Genomic DNA, 13,681 nt, shown 5'->3' on the forward strand with positions numbered 1-13,681 from the left:
GACTCAGACTGGCAAATAGTCTTTAAATGTCACCCCATAAATTGTATAGCCACTCCATAGCAACCACATAGAGTACCCTAGCAACCGTACAAACACATGAATAGGACATATCTCAGCTCCACAACATCGTACAGACTTGGGGGTGGCCTCTTTTGTTTCGGGTGAGAATCCAGTACACACAACATAGCATCCGAGAGGATTTTTTTTGCCACGGCAAGCACCACTCACATTTTCTTCAGGAAATGTACATTCTAGTTAGTGGTGCTTGCGTAGCAAGGCATCACTATTACTATCTTGCCCCAGAACGGTTTTAGTGATGCCTTGCGCAGCAAGGCATCACCATCACTCTCAAACATACTTATTAGTGGGCCTTGCGAAGCAAGGCATCAATATTGTTAATCTCCATACTTATTAATATTCGTGGAGCTTGTTTAGCAAGGCGTATATATACTATGTAACCCAGGAATGGCTTATTATTCTTCTTCTTCTTCTGGCCACTTTTTCGGCGCGCTTCTCCTCCCACAAATTTTGTCACAGACCCATGAATGAGGCGTCAAATCGACCGGCCTATACGGGAATGGTGTGCTATATCTTTTCTAAGGGATCGGGGGTGCGATGTTCGCCCCAGGGGCGTAAAAGTAACCGAAAAGTCAATGGGATTTAACATTGCGGAGACTTTGACCCCTCATAGCTCTGAGCGAGGATTTCGGAGAAACTCGTGTGTCAGCACATCTGAAGAGGCTGACAGGCCCTGTAAGATGACACATCGCAATGGGGTATAAGTTGTACCCCTGGGGCGCTAGAGCTGCCCAAATTTCCTCAAATTTCCCCATTGACTTATAATGGGGAGGGACGTCCCATAAAACTCATGTGTTTCTCTTACTATGGGAAATTGCATAGGGATTTTGTATTGACCATAGCTCTGGCTCACAGTGTCTTAGAGACAAGGGGGTGGGCTCAATTTACTCAGACAGCCAATCACTATCTCAGGATGATTGTCAACCTATGAAGCCACGCCCTAGCAACCACTTAGAGCTCCCTAGCAACTGATCCCATAGACTTCCATTGAAAGAGATCAAAGGGATATCTTTTGATAGAAGTGTCATAGAAACAAGAGGGTGGGTTTGTTTGACTCGGGGCATCAACAGCCAATCACAAGTCACCTTCAATACTTCCTAGCCACGCCCTAGCAACCATTATCAAGCAGCCTAGCAACCATTTACCAAGACCTATATCTCTGCCTCAGAACATTATAGAGGCATGGGGGTTGGTTTATATCATTCATACTGACAAGCAGCCTTTGGAGTATCATCATTGGATGCTGCCAAGCCACGCCATAGCAACCAAACAGAGTACCCTAGCAACCGTTTACCAAGATCTATATCTCTGCATCAGAACATCATACAGACATGGGGGTTGGTTTATATCATTCATACTGACAAGCTGTATCCATTGGATGCTGCCAAGCCACTCCATAGCAACCAAACAGAGTACCCTAGCAACCGTTTACCAAGACCTATATCTCTGCATCAGAACATCATAGAGACATGGGGGTTGGTTTATATCATTCATACAGACAAGCAGTATCATCATTGGATGCTGCCAAGCCCCCCTAGCAACCAAACAGAGTACCCTAGCAACCGTATACCAAGACCTATATCTCTGCTTCGGAACATCGTAGAGACATGGGGGTTGGTTTATATCATTCATACAGACAAGCAGTATCATCATTGGATGCTGCCAAGCCCCCCTAGCAACCAAACAGAGTACCCTAGCAACCGTATACCAAGACCTATATCTCTGCTTCAGAACATCATAGAGGCCTGGGGGTTGGTTTATATCATTCATACAGACAAGCAGTATCATCATTGGATGCTGCCAAGCCCCCTTAGCAACCAAACAGAGTACCCTAGCAACCATATACCAAGACCTATATCTCTGCTTCAGAACATCATAGAGACATGGGGGTTGGTTTATATCATTCATACAGACAAGCAGTATCATTATTGGATGCTGCCAAGCCCCCTTAGCAACCAAACAGAGTACCCTAGCAACCATATACCAAGACCTATATCTCTGCCTCAGAACATCATAGAGACATGGGGGTTGGTTTATATCATTCATACAGACAAGCAGTATCATCATTGGATGCTGCCAAGCCCCCCTAGCAACCAAACAGAGTACCCTAGCAACCGTATATCAAGACCTATATCTCTGCTTCGGAACATCGTAGAGACATGGGGGTTAGTTTATATCATTCATACAGACAAGCAGTATCATCATTGGATGCTGCCAAGCCCCCCTAGCAACCAAACAGAGTACCCTAGCAACCGTATACCAAGACCTATATCTCTGCTTCAGAACATCATAGAGGCATGGGGGTTGGTTTATATCATTCATACAGACAAGCAGTATCATCATTGGATGCTGCCAAGCCCCCTTAGCAACCAAACAGATTACCCTAGCAACCGTATACCAAGACCTATATCTCTGCTTCAGAACATCATAGAGGAATGGGGGTTGGTTTATATCATTCATACAGACAAGCAGTATCATCATTGGATGCTGCCAAGCCCCCCTAGCAACCAAACAGAGTACCCTAGCAACCGTATACCAAGACCTATATCTCTGCTTCAGAACATCATAGAGGCATGGGGGTTGGTTTATATCATTCATACAGACAAGCAGTATCATCATTGGATGCTGCCAAGCCCCTCCATAGCAACCAAACAGAGTACCCTAGCAACCGTTTACAAGGACCTATATCTCTGCATCAGAACATCGTAGAGGCATGGGGGTTGGGTCTTTTGACTCAGACTGGCAAATAGTCTTTAAATGTCACCACATAAATTGTATAGCCACTCCATAGCAACCATATAGAGTACCCTAGCAACCGTACAAACACATGAATAGGACATATCTCAGCTCCAGAACATCGTACAGACTTGGGGGTGGCCTCTTTTGTTTCGGGTGAGAATCCAGTACACACAACATAGCATCCGAGAGGATTTTTTTGCCACGGCAAGCACCACTCACATTTTCTTCAGGAAATGTACATTCTAGTGTTGTGATTTCTATTCACCTTTTCAAAACTTTGCCACGCTACTCCTCCGGCACCGTTTGGTGTAGACCCATGAATGAGGTGTCAAATCGTGCGACTTATTGAGAAGAGGTGTGCTATATCTCTTCTAAGCGATCGGGTGTATGATGTTAGTTTTCGGCGGGAAAAAAATCGTCCCAATCAAGTCCCCATTGACTTAACATGGAGACGAGGTTTATGTGATCATATCTCCGCCTCAGAACATCACAGAGACTTGGGGCTGGTCTCATTTGAATCGGCCTATCAAGCAGCTAATAACTAGTGACATTCAAACTTCATAGCCACGCCCTAGCAACCAGCTACAGCACCCTAGCAACCATATATCAACATTAACAAGACATATCTCAGCCCCAGAACATCGTACAGACATGAGGGTGGTCTCTTTTGACTCAGACTGGCCAATATTCTTTAAATATCAAACCATAAATTGTATAGCCACACCCTAGTAACAATTTACAGTACCCTAGTAACCGTACAAACACATGAATAAGCCATATCTCAGCCCCAGAAAATCCTACAGACATGTTGCTTGTCTTTTTTGCATTATCCGGGTGGCGAGTTTTGCCACGGCAAGCACCACTCACATTTTCTTCAGGAAATGTACATTCTAGTGTTGTGATTACTATTCACCTTTACGAAACTTCGGCACGCTACTCCTCCGGCACCGTTTGTCGTAGACCCATGAATGAGGTGTCAAATCGTGCGACTTATTGAGGAGAGGTGTGCTATATCTCTTCTAAGCGATCGGGTGTATGATGTTACTTTTCGGCGGGAAAAAAATTGTCCAAATCAAGTCCCCATTGACTTAACATGGAGAAGAGGTTTATGTCATCATATCTCCGCCTAAGAACATCACAGAGACTTGGGGCTGGTCTCATTTGAATCGGCCTATCAAGCAGCTAATAACTAGTGACATTCAAACTTCATAGCCACTCCCTAGCAACCAGGTACAGCCCCCTAGCAACCATATATCAACATTAACGAGCCATATCTCAGCCCCAGAACATCGTACAGACATGAGGGTGGTCTCTTTTGACTCAGACTGGCCAATAGTCTTTCAATATCACCCCATAAACTGTATAGACACATCCTAGCAACCATGTACAGTACCCTAGTAACCGTACAAACACATTAATAAGCCATATCTCAGCCCCAGAACATCCTACAGACATGTTTCTTAGCTTTTTTGCATCCCAGTAGCATCCGAGAGGATTTTTTTGCCACGGCAAGCACCACTCACATTTTCTTCAGGAAATGTACATTCTAGTGTTGTGATTACTATTCACCTTGACGAAACTTTGGCGTGCTACTACTCCGGCACCGTTTGTCGCAGACCCATGAATGAGGTGTCAAATCGTGCGACTTATTGAGGAGAGGTGTGCTATATCTCTTCTAAGCGATCGGGTGTATGATGTTACTTTTCGGCGGGAAAAAAATTGTCCAAATCAAGTCCCCATTGACTTAACATGGAGAAGAGGTTTATGTCATCATATCTCCGCCTAAGAACATCACAGAGACTTGGGGCTGGTCTCATTTGAATCGGCCTATCAAGCAGCTAATAACTAGTGACATTCAAACTATATAGCCACTCCCTAGCAACCAGGTACAGCCCCCTAGCAACCATATATCAACATTAACGAGCCATATCTCAGCCCCAGAACATCGTACAGACATGAGGGTGGTCTCTTTTGACTCAGACTGGCCAATAGTCTTTCAATATCACCCCATAAACTGTATAGACACATCCTAGCAACCATGTACAGTACCCTAGTAACCGTACAAACACATTAATAAGCCATATCTCAGCCCCAGAACATCCTACAGACATGTTTCTTAGCTTTTTTGCATCCCAGTAGCATCCGAGAGGATTTTTTTGCCACGGCAAGCACCACTCACATTTTCTTCAGGAAATGTACATTCTAGTTATTATTATTATAATAATTATTATTCTTACTTCTGGACACTTTTTCGGCGCGCTTCTCCTCCCACATTTTTTGTCACAGACCCACGAATGAGGCGTCAAATCGACCGGCCTATACGGGAATGGTGTGCTATATCTTTTCTAAGGGATCGGGGGTACGATGTTCGCCCCAGGGGCGAAAAAGTAGCCGAAAAATCCCATTGACTTAACATTGCGACGAATTTTAACGAGTCATAACTCTGAGAGAGGATTTCGGAGAAATTCGTGTGTCACCACATTTTAAGAGGCTGGCAGGCCCTGTAAGATGACACATCGCAAAGGGGTGTGAGTTGTACCCCTGGGGCGCTAGAGCTCCCCAAATTTTCTCAAATTTCCCCATTGACTTATAATGGGGAGGGACGTCCCATCAAACTCATGTGTTTCTCTTACAATGGGAAATTGCATAGGGATTTTGTATTGACCATAGCTCTGGCTCACAGTGTCTCAGAGAGAAGGGGGTGGGCTCAATTTACTCAGACAGCCAATCACTATCTCAGGATGATTGTAAACCTATGAAGCCACGCCCTAGCAACCATTTAGAGCTCCCTAGCAACTAATCCCTTAGACTTACATTGAATGAGATGAAAGGGATATCTTTTGATAGAAGTGTCATAGAAACATGAGGGTGGGTTTGTTTGACTCGGGGCATCAACAGCCAATCACAAGTCACCTTCAACACTTCCTAGCCACGCCCTAGCAACCATTATCAAGCAGCCTAGCAACCGTTTAGCAAGACCTATATCTCTGCCTCAGAACATCATAGAGACATGGGGGTTGGTTTATATCATTCATACAGACAAGCAGTATCATCATTGGATGCTGCCAAGCCCCTCCATAGCAACCAAACAGAGTACCCTAGCAACCGTTTACCAAGACCTATATCTCTGCCTCAGAACATCATAGAGACATGGGGGTTGGTTTATATCATTCATACAGACAGGCAGTATCATCATTGGATGCTGCCAAGCCCCCCTAGCAACCAAACAGAGTACCCTAGCAACCGTATACCAAGACCTATATCTCTGCTTCGGAACATCGTAGAGACATGGGGGTTGGTTTATATCATTCATACAGACAAGCAGTATCATCATTGGATGCTGCCAAGCCCCCCTAGCAACCAAACAGAGTACCCTAGCAACCGTATACCAAGACCTATATCTCTGCTTCAGAACATCATAGAGGCATGGGGGTTGGTTTATATCATTCATACAGACAAGCAGTATCATCATTGGATGCTGCCAAGCCCCCTTAGCAACCAAACAGAGTACCCTAGCAACCATAAACCAAGACCTATATCTCTGCTTCAGAACATCATAGAGACATGGGGGTTGGTTTATATCATTCATACAGACAAGCAGTATCATCATTGGATGCTGCCAAGCCCCCTTAGCAACCAAACAGAGTTCCCTAGCAACCGTTTACCAAGACCTATATCTCTGCATCAGAACATCGTAGAGACATGGGGGTTGGTTTATATCATTCATACTGACAAGCAGTATCATCATTGGATGCTGCCAAGCCACTCCATAGCAACCAAACAGAACACCCTAGCAACCGTTTACCAAGACCTATATCTCTGCCTCAGAACATCATAGAGACATGGGGGTTGGTTTATATCATTCATACAGACAAGCAGTATCATCATTGGATGCTGCCAAGCCCCCCTAGCAACCAAACAGAGTACCCTAGCAACCGTATACTAAGACCTATATCTCTGCTTCAGAACATCATAGAGACATGGAGGTTGGTTTATATCATTCATACAGACAAGCAGTATCATCATTGGGTGCTGCCAAGCCCCCCTAGCAACCAAACAGAGTACCCTAGCAACCGTATACTAAGACCTATATCTCTGAATCAGAACATCGTAGAGACATGGGGGTTGGTTTATATCATCCATACAGACAAGCAGTATCATCATTGGATGCTGCCAAGCCACTCCATAGCAACCAAACAGAGTACCCTAGCAACCGTTTAGCAATACCTATATCTCTGCCTCAGAACATCATAGAGACATGGGGGTTGGTTTATATCATTCATACAGACAAGCAGTATCATCATTGGATGCTGCCAAACCCCTCCATAGCAACCAAACAGAGTACCCTAGCAACCGTTTACAAGGACCTATATCTCTGCATCAGAACATCGAAGAGGCATGGGGGTTGGGTCTTTTGACTCAGACTGGCAAATAGTCTTTAAATGTCACCCCATAAATTGTATAGCCACTCCATAGCAACCATATAGAGTACCCTAGCAACCGTACAAACACATGAATAGGACATATCTCAGCTCCACAACATCGTACAGACTTGGGGGTGGCCTCTTTTGTTTCGGGTGAGAATCCAGTACACACAACATAGCATCCGAGAGGATTTTTTTGCCACGGCAAGCACCACTCACATTTTCTTCAGGAAATGTACATTCTAGTTAGTGGTGCTTGCGTAGCAAGGCATCACTATTACTATCTAGCCCGAAAACGGTTTTAGTGATGCCTTGCGAAGCAAGGCATCACCATCACTCTCAAACATACATATTAGTGTTGCTTGTGAAGCAATGCATCAATATTGTTATTCTCCATATTTTTATTATTAATGGTGCTTGCGTAGCAAGCCATAAATATTATTAGAACGGTTTATTATTATTCTTATTATTTCACACTACATTTCGGCGCGCTACTCCTCCCACATTTTTTGTCACAGACCCATGAATGAGGTGTCAAAACGTGCGGCCTAATCGGGAATGGTGTGCTATATCTTTTCTAAGAGATCGGGGGTGCGGTGTTCGCCCCAGGGGCGAAAAAGTAGCGAAAAAAATCCCATAGACTTAACATTGGGAAAAATGCAAAAAAAATTTAACAAGTCATAACTCTAAGCGAGGATTTCGTAGAAACTCGTGGGTCACCACATTTGAAGAGGCTGACAGGCCCTGTAAGATGACACATCGCAATGGGGTGTGACTTGTACCCCTGGGGTGCAGGAGCTGCCTAAATTTGCCCCATTGACTTACTATGGGGAGGGACGTCCCATAAAACTCATGCGTTTCTCTTACTATGGGAAATTGCATAGGGATTTTGTATTGACCACAGCTCTGGCTCACAGTGTCTCAGAGACAAGGGGGTGGGCTCAATTTACTCAGACAGCCAATCACTATCTCAGGATGATTGTCAACCTATGAAGCCACGCCCTAGCAACCATTTACAGCTCCCTAGCAACTGATCCCATAGACTTCCATTGAAAGAGATCAAAGGGATATCTTTGGATAGAAGTGTCGTAGAAACACGAGGGTGGGTTTGTTTGACTTGGGGCATCAACAGCCAATCACAAATCACCTTCAACACTTCCTAGCCACGCCCTAGCAACCATTATCAAGCAGCCTAGCAACCGTTTACCAAGACCTATATCTCTGCCTCAGAACATTATAGAGGCATGGGGGTTGGTTTATATCGTTCATACTGACAAGCAGCCTTTAGAGTAATGTCATTGGATGCTGCCAAGCCCCTCCATAGCAACCAAACAGAGTAACCTAGCAACCGTTTAACAAAACCTATATCTCTGCCTCAGAACATCATAGAGACATGGGGGTTGGTTTATATCATTCATACTGACAAGCAGTATCATCATTGGCTGCTGCCAAGCCACTCCATAGCAACCAAACAGAGTACCCTAGCAACCGTTTACCAAGACCTATATCTCTGCATCAGAACATCATAGAGACATGGGGGTTGGGTCTTTTGGCTCATGCTAGCAAACTGGACTTTCAACATGCTACACATGCTAGCAGTGAATAGCTACATGCTAATAATGATTAGCTAACAGCTAAATCAGGCTGAGAACATGCTAACAACTCTATAAAAACTCCATAGTAACCATTTGTGACAATTGACAACTGCCTAACAACAACATAGCAACCACCCGCAATACCTTAGCAATGCCTAGCAACCGCCCAGAACACCTTAGCAACCGCCTAGCAACGCCCTAGCAACCACCCAAAATACCTTAGCAACCACCTAGCAACCGCCCAGAACACCTTAGCAACCGCCTAGCAACGCCCTAGCAACCACCCAGAATACCTTAGCAACCGCCTAGCAACACCATAGCAACCACCCAGAATACCATAGCAACCACCTAGCAACACCCTAGCAACCACTCCGAGTACCTTAGCAACCGCCTAGCAACGCCCTAGCAACCACCCAGAACACCCTAGCAACCGCCTAGCAACCACCCAAAATACCTTAGCAACCACCTAGCAACCGCCCAGAACACCTTAGCAACCGCCTAGCAACGCCCTAGCAACCACCCAGAATACCTTAGCAACCGCCTAGCAACACCATAGCAACCACCCAGAATACCATAGCAACCACCTAGCAACACCCTAGCAACCACTCCGAGTACCTTAGCAACCGCCTAGCAACGCCCTAGCAACCACCCAGAACACCCTAGCAACCGCCTAGCAACCACCCAAAATACCTTAGCAACCGCCTAGCAACGCCCTAGCAACCACCCAGAATACCTTAGCAACCGCCTAGCAACACCATAGCAACCACCCAGAATACCATAGCAACCACCTAGCAACACCCTAGCAACCACTCCGAGTACCTTAGCAACCGCCTAGCAACGCCCTAGCAACCACCCAGAACACCCTAGCAACCGCCTAGCAACCACCCAAAATACCTTAGCAACCGCCTAGCAACACCCTAGCAACCACCCAGAATACCTTAGCAACCGCCTAGCAACCGCCCAGAACACCTTAGCAACCGCCTAGCAACGCCCTAGCAACCACCCAGAATACCTTAGCAACCGCCTAGCAACACCATAGCAACCACCCAGAATACCATAGCAACACCCTAGCAACCACTCCGAATACCTTAGCAACCGCCTAGCAACGCCCTAGCAACCACCCAGAACACCCTAGCAACCGCCTAGCAACCACCCAAAATACCTTAGCAACCGCCTAGCAACGCCCTAGCAACCACCCAGAATACCTTAGCAACTGCCTAGCAACACCCTAACTACCACCCAGAACACCTTAGCAACCGCCTAGCAACGCCCTAGCAACCAAGAAGAATACCTTAGCAACCACCTAGCAATCACCCAGAACACAATAGCAACCGCCTAGCAACGCCCTAGCAACCACCCAGAACACCCTAGCAACCGCCTAGCAACACCCTAGCAACCACCCAGAAAACCTTAGCAACCGTTTATCAAGACCTATATCTCTGCCTCAGAACATCATAGAGACATGGGGGTTGGTTTATATCATTCATACTGACAAGCAGTATAATCATTGGATGCTGCCATGCCACTCCATAGCAACCAAACAGAGTACCCTAGCAACCGTATACCAACACCTATATCTCTGCATCAGAACATCATAGAGACATGGGGGTTGGTTTATATCATTCATACTGACAAGCAGTATCATCATTGGATGCTGCCAAGCCCCTCCATAGCAACCAAACAGAGTACCCTAGCAACCGTTTACAAGGACCTATATCTCTGCATCAGAACATCGTAGAGGCATGGGGGTTGGGTCTTTTGACTCAGACTGGCAAATAGTCTTTAAATGTCACCCCATAAATTGTATAGCCACTCCATAGCAACCATATAGAGTACCCTAGCAACCGTACAAACACATGAATAGGACATATCCTAGCTCCACAACATCGTACAGACTTGGGGGTGGCCTCTTTTGTTTCGGGTGAGAATCCAGTACACACAACATAGCATCCGAGAGGATTTTTTTGCCACGGCAAGCACCACTCACATTTTCTTCAGGAAATGTACATTCTAGTTAGTGGTGCTTGCGTAGCAAGGCATCACTATTACTATCTTGCCCCAGAACGGTTTTAGTGATGCCTTGCGAAGCAAGGCATCACCATCACTCTCAAACATACTTATTAGTGGGCCTTGCGAAGCAAGGCATCAATATTGTTATTCTCCATACTTATTAATATTCGTGGAGCTTGTTTAGCAAGGCGTATATATACTATGTAACCCAGGAACGGTTCTTATTATTCTTATTATTTCACACAACATTTCGGCGCGCTACTCCTCCCGCACCGTTTGTCACAGACCCATGAATGAGGTGTCAAAACGTGCGGCTTAATCGGGAATGGTGTGCTATATCTTTTCTAAGGGGTCGGGGGTGCGGTGTTCGCCCCAGGGGCGAAAAAGTAGCGAAAAAAATCCCATAGACTTAACATTGCGAAAATTTTTAACGAGTCATAACTCTGAGAGAGGATTTCGTAGAAACTCGTGTGTCACCACATTTGAAGAGGCTGACAGGCCCTGTAAGATGACACATCTCAATAGGGTATAAGTTGTACCCCTGGGGCGCTAGAGCTCCCCAAATTTCCCCATTGACTTATAATGGGGAGGGACGTCCCATTAAACGCATGTGTTTCTCTTACTATGGGAAATTGCATAGGGATTTTGTATTGACCATAGCTCTGGCACACAGTGTCTCAGAGACAAGGGGGTGGGCTCAATTTACTCAGACAGCCAATCACTATCTCAGGATTATTGTCAACATATGAAGCCACGCCCTAGCAACCATTTAGAGCTCCCTAGCAACTGATCCCATAGACTTCCATTGAAAGAGATCAAAGGGATATCTTTTGATAGAAGTGTCATAAAATTACGAGGGTGGGTTTGTTTGACTCGGGGCATCAACAGCCAATCACAAGTCACCTTCAACACTTCCTAGCCACGCCCTAGCAACCATTATCAAGCAGCCTAGCAACCGTTAACCAAGACCGATATCTCTGCCTCAGAACATCATAGAGGCATGGGGGTTGGTTTATATAATTCATACTGACAAGCAGCCTTTGACATATTGTCATTGGATGCTGCCAAGCCACTCCATAGCAACCAAAAAGAGTACCCTAGCAACCGTTTACCAAGACCTATATCTCTGCCTCAGAACATCATAGAGACATGGGGGTTGGTTTATATCATTCATACAGACAAGCAGTATCACCATTGGATGCTGCCAAGCCCCCCTAGCAACCAAACAGAGTACCCTAGCAACCGTATACAAAGACCTATATCTCTGCTTCAGAACATCATAGAGGCATGGGGGTTGGTTTATATCATTCATACAGACAAGCAGTATCATCATTGGATGCTGCCAAGCCCCCCTAGCAACCAAACAGAGTACCCTAGCAACCACATACCAAGACCTATATCTCTGCCTCAGAACATCATAGAGACATGGGGGTTGGTTTATATCACTCATACAGACAAGCAGTATCATCATTGGATGCTGCCAAACCCCTCCATAGCAACCAAACAGAGTACCCTAGCAACCGTTTACCAAGACCTATATCTCTGCCTCAGAACATCCTAGAGACATGGGGGTTGGTTTATATCATTCATACAGACAAGCAGTATCATCATTGGATGCTGCCAAGCCCCCCTAGCAACCAAACAGAGTACCCTAGCAACCGTATACCAACACCTATATCTCTGCTTCAGAACATCGTAGAGACATGGGGGTTGGTTTATATCATTCATACAGACAAGCAGTATCATCATTGGATGCTGCCAAGCCCCCCTAGCAACCAAACAGAGTACCCTAGCAACCGTATACCAACACCTATATCTCTGCTTCGGAACATCGTAGAGACATGGGGGTTGGTTTATATCATTCATACAGACAAGCAGTATCATCATTGGATGCTGCCAAGCCCCCCTAGCAACCAAACAGAGTACCCTAGCAACCGTATACCAAGACCTATATCTCTGCTTCAGAACATCATAGAGGCATGGGGGTTGGTTTATATCATTCATACAGACAAGCAGTATCATCATTGGATGCTGCCAAACCCCTCCATAGCAACCAAACAGAGTACCCTAGCAACCGTTTACCAAGACCTATATCTCTGCCTCAGAACATCCTAGAGACATGGGGGTTGGTTTATATCATTCATACAGACAAGCAGTACCATCATTGGATGCTGCCAAGCCCCTCCATAGCAACCAAACAGAGTACCCTAGCAACCGTTTACAAGGACCTATATCTCTGCATCAGAACATCGTAGAGGCATGGGGGTTGGGTCTTTTGACTCAGACTGGCAAATAGTCTTTAAATGTCACCCCATAAATTGTATAGCCACTCCATAGCAACCATATAGAGTACCCTAGCAACCGTACAAACACATGAATAAGCCATATCTCAGCCCCAGAACATCCTACAGACATGTTGCTTGCCTTTTTTGCATTATCCGGGTGGCGAGTTTTGCCACGGCAAGCACCACTCACATTTTCTTCAGGAAATGTACATTCTAGTTAGTGGTGCTTGCGTAGCAAGGCATCACTATTACTATCTAGCCCGAAAACGGTTTTAGTGATGCCTTGCGAAGCAAGGCATCACCATCACTCTCAAACATACATATTAGTGTTGCTTGCCAAGCAATGCATCAATATTGTTATTCTCCATACTTAAAATTATTATTGGGGCTTGCGTAGCAAGCCATAAATATTAATATCTCGGTTTATTATTTTTATTTTTATTCTTCTTCTTCTTCTGGACACTTTTTCGGCGCGCTACTCCTCCCACAAATTTTGTCACAGACCCATGAATGAGGCGTCAAATCGACCGGCCTATACGGGAATGGTGTG

This window comes from Gobio gobio, assembly GCF_949357685.1.
Source record: "Gobio gobio genome assembly, chromosome: 2".
NCBI lineage: Eukaryota > Metazoa > Chordata > Actinopteri > Cypriniformes > Gobionidae > Gobio > Gobio gobio.